Source organism: Ursus americanus, chromosome 7, assembly GCF_024610735.1.
Source record: "Ursus americanus isolate L20-20 chromosome 7, mUrsAme1.1.p, whole genome shotgun sequence".
NCBI classification, from domain to species: Eukaryota; Metazoa; Chordata; class Mammalia; order Carnivora; family Ursidae; genus Ursus; species Ursus americanus.
The window spans coordinates 3,044,863-3,069,085 of record NC_142133.1 but is presented as its reverse complement, the minus strand read 5'-3'; the positions used below and the strand labels follow the sequence as shown (position 1 = coordinate 3,069,085).

General features: G+C 37.2%; 1 pseudogene; it reads left to right on the top strand.

The window, feature by feature from the left end:
• The first annotated feature begins 2,807 nt into the window (after positions 1-2,807).
• Positions 2,808-5,655, top strand: LOC123776057 (casein kinase II subunit alpha-like; annotated as a pseudogene).
• The last annotated feature ends 18,568 nt before the right edge of the window (positions 5,656-24,223 follow it).

Below are 24,223 nucleotides of genomic sequence, written 5' to 3'. Positions count from 1 at the left end.
CTTTCCTGAAAGATGCTGTAACTGACTTGTGCTCTGTTCATATTTTTGCAGTTCTTTCATGTTCAATGGCTCCTCTGCCTCTCTTTGCCCCATTAGCTCAGTTGGGCCTTGAGAACAGGCAGCCAGTTCTCTCCAGCTGAGGCCTCTGAGGCACAACTGATGACAAAAAGTCTGAATTCATCCACAGAACCACCTTTCTGTCTGCCCCACTGTTCAGGGGTATGCCTGGGTTCAGCCGAGCAGCATGTGGTAAAGCACTCTGTGCTCATAAGGGAAGAGCCTCTTTGGCAGAGAAATCACTATTAGCATCTTATTGACCAAAACTCTAGCACAATTTCCCTTGGATTTTTTTTTTCAATTCTGATGAAAATAATAACCCAGGTTCTCCACCTGTCTTTCCTTGATAGATACTTGTTGTCTTTTCTAATTATATAATTACTGCCTTAAGCCTCCTGGTGGGCTTCTGTATATGGATGGAAAAGTATAGTTTTCCAAAAAGAAGGGATATGGGAAGGAAATGAAATGAGACCTCTCAAGGCTGTGCTTAAGGCACAGGAGACTGACTTAGAGGCTTGGGTTGGGGTTTTGCTTTGTTGTGGGATATATGCAGAGTATGGGAAGGGTCTGAATTATCCTGGAGCAACACAGGACCATTTTATTTATTTATTTATTTTTTTATTTTTTATTATGTTATGTTAGTCACCAGACAGTACATCCTTAGTTTTTGATGTAGTGTTCCGTGATTCATTGTTTGCATACACAGGACTATTTTAGAGGCCACAGTGAGAGGTGAAAGGGGTGGGGAAAATGACATCAAGAGAGGGACACTTAGAGGAGAAGAATAGAACCATCTCTTGTAATAGTTCCTCGAGTTCCTGCTATGAGGCTTGCAGTGTGATTCCTCTTCTTCAGGAATCCATGGTATCTTTAGTAAATTACTCATTTAGTGATATGTGATGGAATGGGTCTATTTTTCAGATTTCTTGAAATGTGCAGTCTTGATTCAAAATGCACACGGGATAAAAAAGGAGGCTACCTAATGGATAGAGGCTCATATGTTTACAGACATTTCTGTGCCCATAGTTTTCCCTAGAATGTAACCCCTGGGAGGGATGATAGAGTCATTCGGTCTATCATTGATTTGCTGAAAGAGAATTGTGATGCAAACAAAGGGAGGTACTTGCAACATGATTTGATTAAATATGTGTTATAGAAAATAGGACCACCTGACCATTTTGCTGTGGAACTATTGTGACTGTGCAAATAAACTTTATATTCATAGGATGGTAAAAGGAGACATCCACTCAACAAATAACTCATACACACCTACTTTGTGGCAGGCACTGTGCCAAGTGCTGGGACCATGTTGAAGAATCACATGTGCATATGGTCCCCACCTGCAAGGGGTTTACACCTCAGCCGGAGAGACACACATTGAATAGCATAATTACTATTCTAATAGGTGCCATAAAGAAATGTACAAATAGTAAGAAAGAAAATCAAAGGGAGATTTGCTCTGGTCTGGGATATCAGGGAAATTTCTCTGAGGAAATAATATTGAGCTAAAATCTGATGGTTGGGAAGAGATAATCTACAGGAAAAGGAAGAGCAACAGACAGAACATAAATAAAGGCCCTGAGGTGGCAAAGCAGGATGACGTGTTCATAGAGTGGAACTTGGAGAACAGAGGAAAGAGGGGTGGAGTGCTCAGGAATATTAACTACTTAGTTCTAAAACTAGGGTGAACAACTAGCCCCAGTTTGCCTTAGATTTTCCCAGTTTCAGCACTGAGAGTACTATGTCCCCAGAAACCCCTCTATCTTAAGCAAGCAGAGACCAGTTTCCCAAAACCATCCCAATTTTAAGACTGACAGGCCCATGTGTTGGGAAACCCCTCTGTCTTGGGCACACCAGAATGGCTGGTCACCACACCTCATGGTAATAGAAAAACATCAGTGGAAATGGCACAACCTGATTTGAGCTATAGATGATGGACCTTGGCGGGCTGTGGGGGCAATTCCCAAGTCTGTCATTTGCACAAGTGAGTGACTAAGGGGACTTTTCACTGAGACAAGAACCAGGAAGAGGAAGTTGGTATGGGAGGTGAACAGTCATGAGCTAGGTGTGGATATGTGCGTTAGTTTTTGTAAAACAAGTCTACTAATAAAAAGAATGATTTGGGGATAGAAGGAAAGTTAACTTAACCAAAGTTGAAAGCTAAGGTTCCAGAAACACTGCTGCTGCTTCCATCACAGTGTGAAGAAAACAAGTCTGAAACTAGATCTTGCCCCCAGAGGCTTCTGAACCTGAGGACTGCCAGATCTCCAAACATCAAGCCCAGCTTTGTTGGCCACCCTCTCTTACATATCAGACCCATACCAACATTGACATTGCAAATAATGAAAAAGTTGTTAAAATTCTATCCAGGGTAACTGGGTGGCTCAGTAGGTTAAGTGTCTGCCTTCAACTCAGGTCATGGTCCTAGGGTTCTGGGATCGAGACCTGTATTGGGCTCCCTGCTCAATAGGGAGTCTGCTTCTCCCTCTGCTCCTTCTCCACTACTTGTACTCCTTCTCTCTATCTTCTCACTCTCTCTGACAAATAAATAAATAAAATCTTAAAAAAAAATCGTCTGCCTTTGTCTCAAGTCATGATCCCAAGGTCCTGGGATCTAGCCCCCATCAGGCTCCCTGCTCAGTAGGGGGTCTTCTCTGCTTCTCTCTCTCCCTCTGCCCCTCCTCCCTGCTTGTGTTCTCTCTCTTAAATAAATAAATAAATAATCTTTAAAAAATATTTTCAATCCAATAAAGACAAGGAAAATCAAGCATGAAATAAAACTTTTGGAGAATTTATGAGGTAATCCCAACATCATCATATTGGCAGGCACTGTGAAAGACTCTATGTCATGAAACCCTGCCTCCCTTTTTGAACATGTGAACAATAGACTTCAAGCAATTGTACCAGATGTTAACAGACTATGATACTTGATTTTATATGTGTGAGATTCTGAAGGCCCCAGAGTATTGTCACAGCATGGGAATTATGCACAGAGAAATGAAGCTCCATAATGTCATGACTGGTCATGGGCACATAAAACTACAGCTAATAGACGGGTTTGGCTGAGTTTTACCATCCTGGTCAAGAATATAATATCCATTACCTCTCTGGTTAAGTTAATTCAGAGACATCGTATGATTTTTGTTGCTATTGTAAGTGGAATCGATTCCTTAATTTCTCTTTCTTCAGTCTCATTGTTTGTGTATAGAAATGCAACTGATTTCTAAGCATTGATTTTGTATCCTGCCTCATTACTGAATTGTTCTATGAGTCCTACTAATTTGGGGGTGGAGTCTTTTGAGTTTTCCATATAAAGTATCATGTCATCTGCGAAGAGAGAGAGTTCGACTTCTTCTTTGCCAATTTGAATACCTTTAATTCCCTTTGTTGTCTGATTGCTGTTGCAAGGACTTCTAGTACTATGTTGAACAATAATGGCGAGAGTGGGCATCCTTGTCATGTTCTTGATCTTAAGGGAAAGGCTTTCTGCTTTTCCCCATTGAGAATGATACTCACTGTAGGCTTTTCATAGATGGTTTTTATGAAATTGGGGAATGTACCCACTATCCCTACACTCTGAAGGGTTTTAATCAGGAAAGGATGCTGTATTTTGTCAGATGCTTTTTCTGCATCAATTGAAAGGATCATATGGCTTTTGTCTCTTCTCTTATTAATGTGGTCTAGCACACTGATTGATTTGCGAATGTTGAACCACCCTTGCATCCCAGGGATGAATCCCACTTGGTTGTGACGGATAATCCTCTTAATGTACTGTTGGATCCTATTAGCTAGGATCTTGTTGAGAATTTTGGCATCCATATTCATCAGGGATATTAAGATAAAAAGTTTCTGCACAGCAAAGGAAACAGTCATCAAAACAAAGAGGAACCCACAGAATGGGAGAAAATATTTGCAAATGAAACTACAGATAAAAGGCTGGTATCCAAGATCTATAAAGAACTCAAACTCAATACACGAGGAACAATTAATCAAATCAAAAAATGGACAGAAGATATGAAAAGACACTTTTGCAATGAAGACACACAAATGGCTAACAGACACATGAAAAAATGTTCAAAATCATTAGCCATCAGGGAAATTCAAATCAAAACCACACTGAGATACCACCTTGCACCAGTTAGAATGGCAAAAATGGACAAGGCAAGAAACAACAGTTGTTGGAGAGGATGTGGAGAAAGGGGAACCCTCTTACACTGTTGGTGGGAATGCAAGTTGGTACAGCCACTTTGGAAAACAGTGCAGAGGTCCCTCAAAAAGTTAAAGATAGAGCTACCTTATGACCCAGCAATTGCACTACTGGGTATTGACCCCAAAGATATAGATGTAGTGAAGAGAAGGACCATATGCACCCCAATATTCATAGCAGCATTGTCCACAATAGCTAAATCGTGGAAGAAGCCGAGATGCTCATCAACAGACGAATGGTTAAAGAAGATGTGGTCCATATTTAGAATGGAACATTACTCACTCAACCATCAGAAAGAACGATTACCCTACATTTGCAGCAACATGGATGGGACTGGAGGAGATTATGCTAAGTGAAATAAGTCAAGCAGAGAAAGACAATTATTGTATGGTTTCAGTCATTTATGGAACATAAGAAATAGCAGGGAGATCAGTAGGAGAAGAAAGGGAAGAAGAAGGGGGGGTAAACAGAAGGGGGACTGAACCACGAGACACTATGGACTCTGGGAAACAAACTGAGGGTTTCAGAGGGGAGGGAAGTGGGGGATTGGGATAGGCCAGTGATGGGTATTAAGGAGGGCACATATTGCATGGAGCACTGGGTGTTATACGCAAACAATTACTCATGGAACATTACATCAAAAACTAACGATGTACAGTATGATGACTAACGTAACATACAAAAAGTTTTTTAAAAATTTTTTTTAAATTTTAAAAAACTGATTAGTCACAACTTGAAGGAAAAAAAAAAGAATATAGTGTCCAAATTTCTTCCTGATATTTCAAGGGTCTTGAACTACTTTAGACTATTGGACATACAATTATAGATAGGTTGGATATGTGGAGCTTGGGTTGTATGCTGGCAAGTATGATCTTCTGGAAGGAGCCATTTTTCCATGAACATAACAGCTACAATCAGTCAGTGAAGATAGCCAAGGTTCTGGGGTCAGAAGATTATATATGTTGTATGACTATATTGACAAATATAACACGGAATTAGATCCACCTTTCAATGATATCTTGGGCAGATGCTCCAGTGTGTTATGGGAACACTTTGTCCACAATGCAACCAGAACCTCATCAGCCCTGAGGTCTTGGGTTTCTTGGACAAGCTTTGGCAGTTTGACTTCAGGTCACAGCTCACCACAGGACAGGCCATAGAGCACCTCTATTTTTACACTGTTGTGAAGGACCAAGCTTGAATGGACTCATCTAGCCTGTGGGAGGGATGGATGGATGGATGGAAGTACATCTGTCAACAGTGCTAATATGATGTCAGGGATTTTTTTAGTGCCACTTGTTTCACCCCTCAGACTTCTGGCAGGCTCACCAGTGATTGTGGCTGCCAATCCCCTTATGATGCCTGTTCCTGGCACTCAAGCCCAGCAGTAATGGCCCCTTCTGTCTCCTGATTCCTAAACAGAGGTGGGGGAGTCCATTCTTTCCTCCGTGCAGCTTGGGCCTGGTAGGGAGGGGTGAAATACTTCAGAAGCACCATGTCTGAACCATTGCTTGTGGATTTATAGTAGTTCAAATCTTTTTTTTTTTTTTTTTTGGTGTTGAGGAAGTACTTTTATTCTTTTTAGAAAGCATATTTTTTTATTTAAATTCAATTAGCAACATACAGTCAACATAATGATTGACTTATTTCACTTAACATAATACCCTCCAGTTCCATCACATTGACGTAAATGGTAGGTATTCATCCTTTCTGATGGCTGAGTAATATTCCATTGTATATATGAACCAAATAATTTCTAAAAAGTAGATAGGCTGATTTTTTTTCTTAACTCAAACTTTTCATAACTCAGTGATCCCCTGAAAAATTACCTAAAGGTAGAATATTTCACAGAGAATTTTTTTTTCTTCCCTTCCAAATTCAGTTCCTCATCACTAAAGGACACAGATAAATCAGCCTCCATCTCTGTGGCTGCGATGGGTGGAGATTTCTTCCCATGTCCACAATTGCACCCCCACCATCCCACACTTAGGGGGGTTTGTATCTCATGCTCTTCTTCGGAGATCACAAAAATGTAGCTTCTTCAAGGGAGGTGGGAACGAAGGAGGTGGGGAAGACCCAACCTGTAAGACCAATGTACTACTAGCCACTTATATCACTGTGCTCCAAAGGTGCTTCGGGGTGTGTGTGTGGTGGCGGGGGGGGGGGGGGGGTTGCCCTGGTAAATCTACTGGGAATATGTCTTCATTTCACTGAGCTGCTGAAAACCTACACAAAGTGCAGACAGGACCTGAAAACTTCTGTTCAGTAGTAGGAATCATGTCTTACTGACCTAACCCTAAATCAAACTAACTTATAATTTCAGTTTCAGTTTACTTTAAAAATTTAATACAGGGGAGTCCAAGATGGCAGAGGAGTAGGAGACCTTAATTTTGTCTGGTCCCAGGAATTCAGCTAGATAGCTATCAAACCATTCTGAACACCTGAAATTCAACCAGAGTTCCAAGAAAAGAATAGCTGCAAGTCTACGAATAGAAATGCAACCACTTTCTCCAAGGTAGGAGGTGCAGAGACACGGATCCGAGGCAATATATGGGAAGATACACCTTGAGGGGAAGGGAGCCTCCGTAAGCTGGCTATTGGCAAGTGATAGAGAAGTGAAGCACAAAATGGGAACTTTTAGAAGTCTGCTCCAGTGAGAGACATCACTCAGGTGGCGGGAGGGGGGGGGGCGGGGGGGGGAGGGGAGCAACACTCGCTGGGACAGTGTGCTCTCAGGATCCTCAGAGTCACAGGAAGACTGGGTGTGCCTGAGTGCGGCAGAGTTCCCAGGCATCAGAGCAGGTAAGCTGCTGCAAAGAGTGAGCCCAGCAGTGGGCTCTCAGCTCGGGTTGCCATAAACCATGATCCACTGCACATTCAGGCCACTGCTCTTCAAGCAGGGGCCCAACAAGTGGCAGAACCTGGGAGACACCCCCCCTTCCTCCCCTGGGAGGAGTGGCACGGGAGCATGCCACAGGAATCTGCTATTTTTGGAGATTCCAAAAGGGGTCATGTGCCTGAGACAGAAATGCTCAATCATAGGTCTGATGAGTATGGAGTGTGGCCAGAGACAAGGGAGACAGGAGTGGTTGATTGCTTTCCTCTGAGGGCTCACTGAGGAGTGGGGCACCAAGCTTTTGGCTTTGAGGCTGGAGATTGGGAGGCCACCATTTTCATTCTCATCCTCTAAAGCTTCATAGAAAGACTTCAGGGAACAAAAGCCACCTATAGCAAACTGAAGCAGATTACTTAGCCTGGCCCCTGGCAAGGGCACTGCAAATCCACCTAGGGCAAAGACATTTGAAAATCAACACAACAGACCCCTCCCCCAGAAGATCAACAAGATGAAGCCAAGACCAAGTTTACCCACCAATGAGAACTGCAAAACTCCAGTGCTATTGAATACAGGATATGGATTTCATATATATATATGAATTATATATATATATGAATTATATATATAATGATTATAAATTATATAATATATTTATATATTATATATATTTATATTTATATATTTTTATATAATATAAAAATATATATATTTATAATATATATTTAAAAATATATTTAAAAATATATATTTATAATATATATAATATATAAATATATATATAATATATATTTATATATATTTAAATATATTTATATATTATATATATAATAAATTATATATATATAATTATAAATAAATTATATATATATAATGAAATACAATGAAGGGATAGAATATATATATATATATTTTTTTCTTTCTTTAAAATTTTGGGATGCAGTTTCTTCTAACAGACAAAATACACCCAAAATCTAGTGTATAGCTCTGTGTCATTCAACTGCCTGAAGATATTCTCTCTCTTTTTTTACTTTTTTTGTTTTGTTAAAATCTTTTTTAATTTTCATCTTTACACTTACATTCTATTTTTCAATGTCTTTAATTTTATTTTTGAATATATAAGGTGTTTTTTTTTCCTTTACAAATTTGGGATGTAGTTTACTCTAACAAACTGACCAAAATACAGTCAGGAGATAGTGTATTGCTCTGTTCTATTCACCTGGCTATTTGTATACTTTCTTCGTTGTTGTTTTTCTTTCTCTTTTGTTTCTTCTTCTCTTTTAATTTCCATTCTTATAGTCACATTCTATCCTTTCATTGTATTTTATTTTTGTACATATGAAAGTTTTTCTTTCTTTACAATTTTGGGATCTGGTTTTCTAAAAAACAGACCAAAATACACACAGAATCCAGTGTATTGCTCTATTCTGCTCACCTGCCTGATCATATTCTCTCTTTTTTTCTCCCCCCAGTTTTGGGTCTCTTTTGATTTGTTTAGTGTATATGTCACTGGGGTCATTGTTGCCATTTTAGTATTTTACTGTCTCATTCATCTATTCCTCTCTGGACAGAATGACAAGATGGAAAAACTCACCTTAAAAAAGAGAACTAGGGGCAGTACTGACAGCCAGGGACCTTATCAATATGGACATTAGTAAGATGTCAGAACTAGAGTTCAGAATAATGATTTTAAAGAATCTAGTTGGGCTTGAAAAAAGCATAGAAGACACTAGAGAATCCCTTTCTGGAGAAAAAAAAGAACTAAAATCTAAACAAGTAGAAATCAAAAAGGCTATTAATGAGATGCAATAAAAAATGGAAGCTCTAACTACTAAGATAAATGAGGCAGAAGAAAGAATTAGTTACATAGAAGACTTAATGATGGAGAATAAAGAAGCTGAGAAAAATAGAGATAACGACTGGATCATGAGGGAGGAATTCAAGAGATAGATGGTACCATAATGTAAAACAATATTAGAATAATTGAGATCCCAGAAGAAGAGGAAAGAGATAGAAGGGCAGAAAGTATATTGGAACAAATTATAACAGAGAACTTCCCTAATCTGGGGAAGAAAACAGGCATCAAAACCAAGAGGCACAGAGAACACCCCTCAAAATCAATAAAAATATGTCAACACCCCAACATCTAATAGTGAAACTTAAAATCTCAGAGACAAAGAGAAAATCCTGAAAGCAGCTCAGGGCAAGAGGTCTGTAACCTACAAGGGTAGAAATGTTAGATTGGAAGGAGATCTATCCACAGAGACCTACCTGGCAGGCCAGAAAGGACTGGCATGACATATTCAGGGTGCTAAATGAGAAAAGTATGCAGCCAAGAAGACTTTATCCAGCGAGGATGTCATTCAAAATAGGAGTGATACTATATGCTGGCTAACTGAACATAATAATTAAAAAAAAAATAGAAATGATAAAAAGGTTCCAGGACAAAGAGAAACTAAGAGAATTTGTGATCATCAAACCAGCCCTTACAAGAAATATTGAAAGCAGTCCTCTAAACAAACAGAGAGCCCAAAAGCAACAAAGACCAGAAAGGAACAGAGACAATATACAATAACAGTCACCTCACAGGCAATACAATGGCACTAAATTCATATTTTTCAATAGTTACCATAGACTAAATGCCCCAATAAAAAGACATAGGGCATCAAATTGGATAAAAAAGCAAGACTCTTTGATATGCTGTCTGCAAGAGACTCATTTTAGACCCAAAGATACTTCCAGATTTAAAGTGAGGGGGTGGAAAACCATTAATCATGGTTATAGGCATCAAAAGAAAGCTGGGGTAGCAATACTTATATCAAACAAATTAAATTTTAAACCAAAAACTATAATAAGAGATGAGGAAGAACACTATCTCATAATTAAAGAGTCTATCCAACAAGATCTAGCAATTGTAAATATTTATGCCCCTAACATGGGAGCAGCCAGTTCTATAAGAAACACATTGATAATAATACAATAACAGTAGGGGACTTTAACACCCCACTCACAGCAATGAACAGATCAACAAGGAAATAAGGGCTTTGAATGACACAGTAGACGAGATGGACTTCACAGAAATATTCAGAACATTCCATCCCAAAGCAATAGAGTACACATTCTTCTCATGCACATGGAACATTCTCCAGAATAGATCACATCCTGGGTCACAAATCAGGTCTTAACTGGTACCAAAAGTTTGGGATCATTCCATGGGTATTTTTGGACCACAATGTTTGAAACTGGAGCTCAATCACAAGAGGAAAATTGGAAAGAACTCAAATACATGAAAGCTAAAAAGTATTCTACTAAAGAATGGATGGGTCAACCAGGAAATTAAAGAAGAATTTTTAAAATTCATGGAAACAAATGAAAATGAAAACACAACTGTTCAAAACCTTTGGGATGCAGCAAAGGGGGTCCTAAGGGGGAAGTATATAGCACTACAAGCCTTTCTCAAGAAATAAGAAAGGTCTCAAATACACAACCTAACCCTACACCTAAAGATGATGGAGAAAGAAGAGCAAAGCCTAAACCCAGCAGGAGAAGAGAAACAATAAAGATTAGAGGTGAAATCAATGAAATAGAAACCAAAAGAACAGTTATTTCCCCACGGGCCTGGAGAAGTTGGAACAGGTAATGCAGACCAATGTCTCACTTTGTAAATTAAGAAAGGGAGGATCATAGAAATAAAGGGACGTCAAATGTCAACCAAAAAGATCCAAGCTCAGGTGTTCAGACTCCTAGACTGCTATGTCTCCTCCACCATTTCAAGAGAATTATTTCATCTTCCTGTTATTCACTTCATGTATCAGTATTTCCTATTTCCATGGGAAGCACAGCTACTTCCGTTTCTCTGTAGGACAGCATTCAGTGTAAGGCTCATTTGGTTTGTGTTTTCAGCCAAATAAGACACATCTTCCACCACATGGGATTTTCTTGCATCATGGGGATCTGGACTACTGCAAGAGGCATCTTCTGTACTCCCCACAAAATATCTTTAGAGCCTAAACCTGTGGGTTCTCACAATGAAGGGGCACATAAGGAGGGCCTCTCCTATGTGGACATAAGGGCACACAGTGCACCACTCACCCTGAGGCCTCCCCTGAGCCTATGCAGAAGAGTAGGGATGTGAATGTGTGGGCCCCAAGTGTGAAGATGCCCATCTTTAGACTAGAGCTGTCAGGCCTGCTTTATGAGTAGATGAAAATTTCACCTGCAGAATGACTGGAGAAGCCTTGGACTCCTGCTCACAAGTATCTTCCTCAGTGACCTTTACTGGCAGAAACTTCTACATTTCATGTCTCTCCTTAAAGGCTCCTTAAAACAGTACTTGTGCTCAACCGATTTAACATTAGATTCATTAATTTATTATATTAATGTATAATTACATTATTTTATTAAATTATTATTTATAATTCATTAATTCATTAAACATTAATATTCACTTTTCAGGTATAAATTAAGGCACCTCACTGCTGGATCTAGAAAGGATAACTTAGCTAATAACTATCTTATTGTTGACTCTCCCATGCTGACTCTCCCATGGACTAGGGCACTAATGCCTCAAAACCCATGAGGTACTAACAAGATTGCAGCACTGGGAACTGGGAAACCTGGACTGTAGTCCTCCAGAACCAGGGCATCTGCTAAGGAGGCAATCACCCCCTTCCAGCCTTGGGTCAGTTCCAGAGCCTACAGGCTCTGATCCCAGCAAGTGTCAATAGACTAGTTGTAGACAGAAAGGTGTGGGGATTTAGGCTTTGCCAGCCTAGATGAAGTTATCCTTGGCAGGGCAATCTTGTGGTTAAAGTGTTGTCCTAAAGAAACTGAGTGTTTAGAGAGGGTTTCTTCTATATTCGAAAGTCCAAAAGGAAAGGAGAAAATAGATGATCAACTGTGTCCAGAGACACCTGACTAATGATCTTCCCAAATCTGATTGAATCTACTCACCAAAGTGGCCCAGACAGAACACAGAGACACAGAGGCTGGGGGTTGTGTGAACGACTAGAGAAGACCCTGGGGGTTTCTCCTCTTATCCTTACTACTTTTTCCCCTTCTACTTATGTTGCATTTAATTTGCTCTTCTCCAAGATTGTTAATTTATTTTAAACATTTTTTTCTGTTTCAATCATTTAAAAATATAAATTCAAATTTTGATATGGTTGAGTTTTAATTCTCTACTCAAAATAGGTTCTTAATTTCTCTTGTGATTTCTTCCTTGGACCATAGATTACTTAGAAGCATCTTGGTTGACTATGAAGTATTTGTAATTTTCTGGGTATCTTTCTGTTATTGCAATTATTTTAATTTTGCTACAAGCAGAGAACAAATCTTCTATGATTTCAATCCATTTACATTTACTGAGTTGTGTTTTATGTCTAGCATAACAATGTATCCTTGTAAACTAGAAAAAAATGCAGTGTTGGACAATTTTCAGTTAGGTCAAGGTGGTAGGTAGTGTGGTTCAGATTCTCATATTCTTTACTGAATTTACTGTCTACATGTTTCATTCATTACAGCGAATAGGATACAAAAAACTTCCCACCATGTTTTTTGAATTTGTCTCCTGTTGTAGACCCACCAGTGCTTTCTTCACACCTGTTTGCATATGTTATTAGGTGCTTACACATTTAAGAATTTTTTCTCTTTTCACTAATTGACCCTTTTATAAATGAAGTGTCTCTCTATCTCTGGAAATTTTTCTTGTTTTGAATTTTAATTTGTCTTATAAAAATAAAATCAGTCAAAAACTTTTATGGTTGGTTTTTGCACGTTTTTTTTCTGTCCTTTCACTTCTGACAATGTGTCTTTTTATTGAAAGTATATTTATTTTCAAATAGCATTTAATTGTCCCACTTTTTTACCTAGTATGATAATCACTGCTTTTAAAATGGTGTATTTAGTCCAGTTGTAGTCAATGTGATTTTTATACACCTTTTAATGTTTTAAGTCTGCCATTTTTTTCTTTTTTAATTTGTTTTATATTTATTTATTCTTTTCTCTTTCCCCTGCCTTCCTTTGATCAATTTTTGTAAGATTTATTTATTTACTTTAGAGAAAGAGAGAAGAGAGAGAGGTACAGGGAGAGGGAGAGAGAGAATCCTCAAGCAGACTCCCAGCTAAGCATGGAGCCCAACTCAGGGCTTGATCCTAGGATCCCGAGATCATGACCTGAGCCAAAATTAAGAGCTGGCCATTCAACTGACTGAGCCACACAGGCACCCCTGAAACAATTTTTAATATTTCATTTTATGACACCTATTGGCTTTTAAGCTATACTTCTTTGCTTTAAATTTTTAGATTGTCCTCGAGATTACAACATGAATATTTAACTTATTACAGTTCATCTTTAATTCATATTGTTGCTGTACCTTAAAAACTTACAACAGTGCACTTTTTTGCATCTCATATATGTATTTTATCTTCTCTACCTATGTTATAAACTCCAGAATAGAGTGTTTAATATTTGCTTTAAACAGTCAAATTTCCTTTAAAAACACTCAGAAATAAGGAAAAGGACTATTTTGTATTTGCTTGCATATTTATCATTTCTAGTGCTCTTTGCTTCTTTTTGTAGATCCAAGTTTCAATTTACTATAATTTTCCTTCGGTTTAGCAAACTTCTTTTGGGATTTCTTGTAGTGGGGGTTTCCCAGAGACAAATGAACTCAGCCTTTGTTTATCTAAAATGTTCTTATTTTGCCTTCATTTTTATAAGTCATTTTTGCAAGAAAGAGAATTCTAGGTTAGTAATGTCATTTTAAAGGAGTCATTCTATTTTCCCAGAACAATTTATTGAACAGACTGTCTTTTTTCCAATGGATGTTTTTTCCTGCTTTATCAAAGATTAGTTGCATAAAGAGCCAAGGGTCCATTTCTGGGGTCTCTATTCTGTTCCATTAGTCTATGTGTCTGTTTTTGTGCCAGTACCATGCTGTCTTTGTGATCACAGCTTTGTAGGACAGCTTGAAATCCGGCACTGTGATGCCCCCAGCTTTGTTTCCTTTTCAACAATTCCTTGGTGATTCGGGGCCTTTTCTGGTTCCACACAAATTTAAGGGCTGTTTGTTCCAGTACTTTGAAAAATGTCCTCGGTATTTTGATCGGGATGGCATTGAAAGTGTAGATTGCTATGGGTACCATGGACATTTTAACTATGTTAATTCTTCCAATCCATGAGCATGGAATATTTTTCCATCTTTTTCTGTCTTCTTCAATGTCTTTCAAGAGTGATTTGTAGTTTCTAGAACATAGATCCTTTACATCTCTGGTTAGGTTAATTCCAAGATAACATGATTTTTTGGTGCTATTGTAAATGGGATGGATTCCCTAATTTCTCTTTCTTCAGTCTCATTGTTCATGTATAGAAATGCAACTGATTTCTGAGCATTGATTTTGTATCCCGCCACATTACTGAATTGCTCTATAACTTCTAGTAGTTTGGGGGTGGATTCTTTTGGGTTTCCCATATAGAGTATCATGTCATCTGTGAAGAGAGACAGTTTGACTTCTCTGCCGATTTGGATACCTTTTATCCCTTTTTGTTGCCTGATTGCTGTTGCAAGGACTTCTAGTACTATGTTTAATAATGGCAAGAGTGGGCATCCTTGTTGTGTTCCTGATCTTAAAGGAAAGGCTTCCAGCTTTTCTTCACTGAGAATGATATTTGTTGTAGGCTTTTCATAGATGGTATTTATGAGATTGAGGAATGTAGCCTCTATCCCTACACTCTGAAAGGTTTTAATCAGGAAAGGATGCTGTATTTTGTCAAATGCTTTTTCTACATCTATTGAGAGGATCATATGATTCTTGGCTTTTTTCTTGTTGATATAATCTATCACACTGCTAGATTTGTGAATGTTGAACCACGCTTGCATCCCAGGGATGAATCCCACTTTGTCATGATGGATAATCCTTTTAATGTACTGTTGGATCTTATTAGCTAGGATCTTGTTGAGAATTTTGGCATCCATATTCATCAGAGAAATCGGTCTGTAATTCTCCTTTTTGATGGGGTCTTTGCCTGGTTTGCAGATCAAGGTAATATAGGCCTCATAGAATGAGTTTGGTAGTTTTCCTTCTGTTTCTATTTTTTGAAATAGCTTTAGGAGAATAGGTATTATTTCTTCTTTGAATGTTTGGTAGAATTCCTCGGGGAATCCATCAGGCCCCGGAATTTTGTTTTTTGGAAGATTTTTAATCACTGTTTCAATCTCTTCATAATTAATTGGACTGTTTAAAAAATCAATTTCTTCCTGATTCAGTCTTGGTAGTTTATAGATTTCCAGGAAGGCCTCCATCTCTCCCAGGTTGCTTAATTTATTTGCATAAAGTTCTTGATAAAAGTTTCTAATGATCCTTCCTATTTCATTGGTGTTGGTTGTGACCTTCCCCTTTTATTCATAATTTTATTAATTTGGGTCCTGACAGCTACATGCAAAAGAATGAAACTTGACCACTCTCTCACACCATACACAAAGATAAACTCCAAATGGATGAAAGACCTCGATGTGAGACAGGAATCCATCAAAATCCTAGAGGAGATCATAGGCAGCAACCTCTAGGACATCGGCCAAAGCAACATTTTTCATGACACATCTCCAAAGGCAAGAGAAACAAAAGAAAAAATGAACTTGTGGGACTTCATCAAGATAAAAAGCTTCTGCACAGCAAAGGAAACAGTCAAAAAAACTAAGAGGCAGCCAACGAATGGGAGAAGATATTTGCAAATGACACTACAGATAAAAGACTGGTATCCAAGATCTATAAAGAACTTCTCAAACTCAATACACAAGAAACAAATCATAAAATAGGCAGACGATATGAATAGACACATTTCCAATGAAGACATACAAATGGCTAACAGACATATGAAAAAATGTTCAAAATCATTAGCCATCAAGGAAATTCAAATCAAAACCACACTGAGATACCACCTTACACCAGTTAGAATGGCAAAATTTGACAAGGCAAGAAACAACAGTTGTTGGAGAGGATGTGGAGAAAAGGGATCCCTCCTACATTTTTGGTGGGAATGCAAGTTGGTACAGCCACTCTGGAAAACAGTGTGGTGGTCCCTTAAAAAGTTAAAAATTGAGCTACCCTATGACCCAGCCATTGCACTACTGGGTATTTACCCCAAAGATACAGACGTAGTGAAGAGAAGGGCCATATGCATACCAATGTTCATAGCAGCATTGTCCACAATAGCTAAATCGTGGAAGGAGCTGAGATGCCCTTCAACAGATGACTGGATTAAGAAGATGTGGTCCATATATACAATGGAATATTACTCAGCCATCAGAAAGAACGATTTCTCAACATTTGCTGCAACAGGGATGGCACTGGAGGAGATAATGCTAAGTGAAATAAGTCAAGCAGAGAAAGACAATTATCATATGGTTTCTCTCATCTATGGAACATAAGAACTAGGAAGATATGTAGGAGAAGAAAGGGATAAAGAAGGGGGGTAATCAGAAGGGAGAATGAAGCATGAGAGACTATGGACTCTGAGAAACAAACTGAGGGCTTCAGAGGGGAGGGGGGTGGGGGAATGGGAGAGGCTGGTGATGGGTAGTAAGGAGGGCACGTATTTCATGGTGCACTGGGTATTATACGCAACTAACGAATCATCAAACTTTACATCAAAAACCAGAGATGTACTGTATGGTGAATAACATAATATAATAAAAAATATTATTATAAAAAAATAAAGGAGTCATTCTACTTTCTTCCTGATCATTTGGTTTCTGACAAATGTTCAGCAGTTATTTTTATCATGGTGGCTTTTTTCTGTTTTTAAGATTTTCTTTTAGTCTCTGGTTTAACATCAATTCTGAAATGATGTGGTTTGCTTTGTGTTTTCCTGCTTTTCAATTTCACGGGTTAATGTTTTTCATTAAATATGAAATTTTTCAGTCATTATTTCTATAAATATTTTTTATATCCCAATTTCTTCTTTCTTTCTGGCATTCCAATAAGAAATATATTAGACCATGTGCCACTGACTTTTCCAGCCATTTTTCTCTCTCTGTTTCAGTTTTTATTACCCCATCTCAAATCTCACTAATCTGTCTTCTGTACTATCTAATTTGGTGTTAAGTCTGTCAGAAAAAAATTTCAATTCAGATATTGTGGTTTGCTGATGCAGAATTTTCATTGGTTCTTTTTCTAAATGTGAATTTCTGTGCTGAGTCCTTATCTATCATTTTTATCCCCTTTCCCTTAAACCTTGACTATATTGATGATAATTGTTTTATTTTATTTGTTTATTTAATATTTTTTTAGACAGGAAGAGCAGGGGTGTGGGGAGGGGCAGAGGGAGAGAGACAGAGAGATTCGTAAGCAGGCTCCATGCCTAGTGTGAAGCCTGACTCAGGGCTCAGTCTCACAACCCTGAGATCATGACCTGAGCCAAAACCAAGAGTCAGATGTTTAACCTCATGAGCCACCCAGGTGCCCCAATAATAACTGTTTAGAAGCTCTTATCTTATAATTCCAACATCTCTTGGCATAGTCATTTTCTATGGCTTCCTGAAAATTGTAGATATTAGGTTGCAGAGAGTTAATGTTAGCTTCCTTAGAACAATATTGAGCTGTGTTTAGCTCATTTACTGGCTATCAGCTTCATTCTATTCATGCTTATTTTTAGGCAGGTCATCCTTTACTCTCTGGCTAGTATAGCCCTGTGCTCTGGCCTTGCTGTGCTCTCAACTGGATACCTGTAGTGTTCACTATGGCAGGGCAGCTCTCCAATGTCTGCCAACATTGTGTGACTCTGCCAGCCCCTAGTCACTCCTCCCTGCTGGACTTCAGGGAGTCTTATCCCATGTATGTAGTAGTACTTGGTATTTGGGCAAAGAATCAAGGAAACTCCAATACAGAACTCGTTCTCTGGACACCTTCTTCTTTTATATCATATTCCTCATATTCCAACCACCTCAGTGGCCCTGAGCTGTATTCTGTGTTTCCTCCACCAAGTATTGCCACTAGACTCTGGGCTCAAATTTCCTATGGCATGACTTGCAAAGTACCCCCAGTAAGAAAGCCAGGGACATGTGGAGCTTGTCTCATGAGATTACCTTCTCCCAAGGACCCCAGCCCTATGTTGTCTTTCCTCCATGCCTGAATATGATTGTTTCATAGTGGCCTATAATGGGAAGATAAGTCTGATATCCATTACTCTTTCATGGCTCAAACCAGAAGCATCTGAATTATTTTTAATATAAGGAAAATGAACTTCTTATAAATATGCATTGAATGAATTGAGAAATATGGTGGTAACAGCATATTATAATGGAATATGGCTTCTTAAGGGTTTTAGAAGTTTGGGATTAGGTTCCCAGCTCTGTGGCATCAATTAATTATTTAATCAGTCTAAACCTTAACTTTCTTATTTTTAAATTAAGAAAGGAGTATTACATTATTGGTAAAGTGTTTCCTATATATATCTTTGTATTCTGTGGCACAAAGACAAAATTATGAACTTTTCAGTTTCAAAGAAATCCAAAAATCATCCCCTTTATATTATCTCTTATGATAGTTCATAAATGCTTTGATTGGAAAAGTAAAATGAGGATAGAAAAACTGAACACTTAATGTACTATCAAATTGTCTTTTATATTCTGTGTCTAATGCTTTGCACATTATAGGCATTTAAATTTCCAATAAAAATAAATGTAACATATCAAATAACTCAGTGAATGGTGCCATCAGTAAATCATTCTTCCCAAGTGGAACAGACAATGTGTTGTATATTAATTCTAAGAATGCATTGAATGCTTGAACCAATTTACTAATTTAGACTTCCTTCCTTATTGGAAACTGTTTGGGTTTAGTGACCAGACTTAAATAAAATTGGAATAGTTGGTGTAATTTGAGGATTAAAGATTCACATCCTTTACTTCCATTTATACATGTATTCTGCAAATACCTATAGAGAACTTATTATGTGCCAAGAACTGTACTAACTTCTGGAGACAAAATAATATTCAAAATTTTACAATTTGGAGTCTAGTGGAGAAGATAGGCATTAATAAGATAGCCAGAAATACCATAAGAGACTCTTAGTCATAGGAAACAAACTGAGGGTTGCTGGAGGGGAGGAAGGTGAAAGGATGGGATAACTGGGTGATGGACACTAAGGAAGGCATGTGATGTAATGAGCACTGGATATTATATAAGACTGATGAATCACAGACCTGTACGTCTGAAACCAATAGAATATTATATGTTAATGAATTGAATTTAAATAAAAATATTGAAAAAATAAAAAATAAATTAAAATTAAAAAGAAATAAACATAATGTTTCAACTGTGAAATGTTCTATTAAGGAGAAGAATGTGGTTCAATGAGAGGTTATAATGTGGATTTTAACTAGGGGGAAAAACAGCATGCCAGAAAGAAGCAGCAGTCTGTTTTAAGTCCATTATTGAGAGGAAGTTGGACAAATCTGAGGGCTTAAAGGGGGGGGGGTAAACAGAAGGGGGAATGAACCATGAGAGACTATGGACTCTGGGAAACAAACTGAAGGCTTCAGAGGGGAGGGGTTTGGAGGAATGGGATAGGCCTGTGATGGGTATTAAGGAGGGCACGCATTGCATGGTGTGCTGGGTGTTATATGTAAGTAATGAATCATGGAACTTTACATCAAAAACTAGGGATGTACTGTATGGTGACTAACATAATATAATAAAAAATTATTATTAAAAAAAAAGAAAGTAGTATGGCATAAGCAATGAGAGTAAGGGGAGTTAGGTACAAAATAAGGCTAGAGGAGTAGTTAGGGGCCCAGTTATTTGTTTTGGTAGGACATGTTAAGATGTTTGTCTTTTTCCTAAAAATAATGGGACACATGGAACATTCTTGAGATTAGACCATATATTAGGCACAAAGTAAGCCTCAACAACTGTAAAAATACTGAAATCATTCAATGTATCTTTTCCAGCAACAATTAAATGAAAATAGAAATCAATCCAAGATCTCTGAAAAATTTATAAATATGTAGAAATTGACAATATTTTCTTAAACCACCAAGGAATCAAAGAAGAAATCACAAAGAGAAATCAAAAACTACTTTCAGATGAATGAAAACACACAGAAACACATAACAAAACTTATAGGATGCAGCAAAAGCAGAGCTCACAGGGAAATTTAGAGCCATAAACACCTACATTAAAAAAGAAGAAAGGCCTCAAATCGATTATTTAACTTTACACCTTAAGGACCTAGAAAAAGAAGAACAAATTAAAACCAAAACCAGTAAAAAGAAGAAAATAATAAAAATTAGATCAGAGATAAATAAAATAGACAATACCAAAAAATATATAGAGAGAAATACAAAAGTTGTTCTTTTAAAAGATCAATAAAATTGACAAGCCCTTAGCTATACTGTCTAGGAATAAAAACACAGAAGACTAAACTAAATAAGGTCAGAAATGAAAGTGGAAGCATTACTACCAATCTTGCATAAACAGAAGTGTAAAGGATTATAAGAGAATATTATGAATAGTTGTTTACTAACACAGATGAATTGGGCAAATTCCCAGAAACACACAAACTATGTAAACAGACTCAAGAAAAAAAACAATCCAAGTAACCTATAACCAGAACAGAAATGGAATTGGTAATCAAAAATCTCCCAACAGAGAAAAGCCCAGGAATAGATGGCTTCCCTGAAGAATTCTACTGACCATTTAATGAAGAATTACTACCAGGTCTTCTCAAACTCTTCTAAAACATAGAGGAAGAGAGAACTCTTCTAACTCATTCCATAAGGACAGCATTATCTTAATACCTTAGTCAGACAAAGACATCATAAGAAAAGAAAACTACAGATCAAATCCCTTCCAAATATAGATGTAAAAATCCTCACCAAATACTAGCAAAGCAAATCCAGCATTATATTAAAAAACATTAATAGAATGTTGTTAACTATCTTAGCTTAGGCTACTATATCAAAATACCATGAACTGGGTAGCTTCTCACAGTTCTAGAGGTTAGAAGTCTGAGATCTGGGTGCCATCAGGGTCAGGTTCCTGGTGAGGTCTTATTTCCTGATTTGCACAGGGCCATCTTTCATTCATATAGTGGAGAGCAGAATGAGACAGAAAGCCAGCTTCCCAGTATCATTTATAAGGACACAAATCTCATTCATGAGGGCTGCACCCTCATGATCTAATTACCTCCCAAAAGCCTTGCCTCCAAATACCAACACATTGAGATTAGGGTCTCACACTTGAATTCTCAACAAGTGAATTTGGGGGTGAGAGGGAATACAAACATTCAAAGCCATTGCAATGACCAAATAGGACCTATCCCTTGAGTGCAAGTGTGGTTCACCATGTGAAAATTAATCCATTTAATATACCACATTAATGGAATCAATGTTTTAAATAGAATAATCATCCCAATTGAGGCAGAAAAAGAATTTGGTGAAATCTAACAATCTTTTATGATAAATACACTTCACAAACTAGAAATAGAAAGAAATTTCTTCCATCTGGGAAAGGACTGAAAAATCCATAATTAACTTCATGCTCAGTGGGGAAACCCTGAAAGCCTGCCCCTTAAGATCAGTAACAAGACAAGAATGCTTGCTTTTGCCAGGGTTATTAGTCAAGAAAAAAACTAAAAGGCATCCAAATTGGAAAGGGAAAAGTAAAAGTATCCTTATTTGCAGATGCCATGAGCTTATAGCTGGAATATAAATGCACAAAGAGACTGTTAGAGCTAATAAATAGATTAAGCCAAGTTATAGCATGCAAAAGTCAGTTGCATTTCTAAACATTGATAATGAACAATCTGAAAAGGAAAATAAGAAAACAATTTTGCATTTACAATAGCGTTCAAAAGAATAAAATATCTAGGAATAAATTTAACCAAGGAAGTGGATGACTCATCCACTGAAAACTCCAATGTAATGATGATATAAAATAAAGAAAACTTTAATAATGTAAATGAATATGGTGTTTGTTTTTGGAAGATAATCTTGTTTAGAGTATACCCAAGGAATTTACAGATTCAATTAAAATTCCAATGGACTTTTTGTAGAAACAAAAAGCCAATCCTCAGATTCCTATGGAAGTACAAAGGACTCCACGGAGCCAAACTAATTTTGAAAAAGAAGGACCAAGATAGATTTAAAAACTTACCACAAAGCAACAAAGAATGATCAAACAATGTGTTATTGGCATATGGATAGGCCTATGAACCAATAGAATAAATTCATTCATTCATTCATTCCAGAAATAAACTCAAATGATTTTAGATGAGGTTGCTAAGATCATTCAAAGAGGAACTGAATAGGCTCTTCAAGAAATGGTGCCGAGACAACAGATATTCATATGCAGAAGAATGAATTTGTGTGCAACCTTACACCATCTATAAAAAGTCACTAAAAATGAACCAATGACCTAAATATAAGAGCTAAAACTATTAAACTCTTAGAAGAAAACATAGTCTAAATCTTAATGATGATGGATTGGCCATGGATTCTTCATATGACACCAAAAAGCAAAAGCAGTGAAAGAAAAAATAGATATATTGGACTCTATCAAAACGTAAAACTTTTGTGCATCAAAATAAATTATCAAGAAAGTGAAAGATACCCTATGGAATGGGAGAGAATATTTTCAAATCATGTATTTGATAAGAGTCTAATATCCAGAACATAGAAAGAATTCTCAGAACTCAACAACAAAAGATAAACCACTCAATTTAAAAATGAGTAAAGTACTTGAATTGACATTTCTTTAAATAAAATATAAAAATGGCTACCAAGCACTCAATATCATTAAGCATTTTTTTTAAAGATTTTATTTATTTATTTCAGACACAGCGCATGCAAAAGAGAGCATAAGCAGCCGGGAGGTCCCTTCAACATCATTAATCATTAAAAAAATAAAAAGAGGGGTGCCTGGGTGTCTCAGTCATTAAGTGTCCGCCTTTGGCTCAGGTCATGATCCCAGGGTCCTGGGATCAAGCCCTGCATTGGGCTCCCTGCTCTGCGGGAAGCCTGCTTCTCCCTCTCCCACTCCCCCTGCTTGTGTTCCCTCTATCACTGTCTCTCTTTCTCTCTCTCTCTCTGTCAAATAAATAAATAATCTTTTAAAAAAATTAAAAAAATAATAACTACAATGAGATAAACTTTGCACACTAAGATGGTTATAATTTTTAAAAGGAGGGGATAACAAATTTTGGTGAGGATATGGAGAAATTGGAGCCCTCATATACTGCTGGTGGGGATGTAACATGTCCCAGACCCTGTGCAAAACACAGAATTGCAATATGATCCAACAATTCCACTTAACAGATTGATGAATCAATAATATGTGGTATATACAATGGAATATTATTCATCCATAAAAAAGAACCAAGTACTGACATATGCTACAACATGAATGAACCTTAAAACTTTATGGTAAGTGAAAGAACCAGACACAAATGGTCACATATTATACTATCCCATTTATGTGAAATAACTAGTATAAGGAAATCCACAGAGATAGAAAGCAAATTGGTAGTTGCCAGGCACCAGGGGTCAGGGAGAATGGAAATCAACTGCTTAATGCATTTGGAGTTTTCTTTTAGGGTGATGAAAATATTTTAGAATATGATATTAAGTGGTGACTACATAACATTGTCATATTTCTGAATGCTGATAAATCACACACTTTAAAATGGTTATTTTTATTTTATGTGAATTTTGCCTCCATAAGAAATGACTGAAATTATAACAACTCAAAAGAAGAATACATTTTATGGAAAAAAATATGTACTTACATTATTGGGGACAAATTATAGTCAGGATTAACATAAATCACACAACCTTTTTCATATTATCTTTACAATAAATAGACTTCACTATTCAGGTGCAGCTTATCTTTCTAGCTTCATCATTATCCTAAGCCTACCTTCTATAAAACATAATGCATTGCCAACAATTCCTCAACACCGTGTTCACACATCACTCTTTACATTTGCACACACTACTCAAAATATTGCTTAAAGTGACAAAATGCAAAAGACCCTATGATCTGACGGTATGAAGTACCTAGCCATCAAACATTATGATATTAATCCTATAAGCTATTAAAACAGAAAATATTCATAATGAATTGCT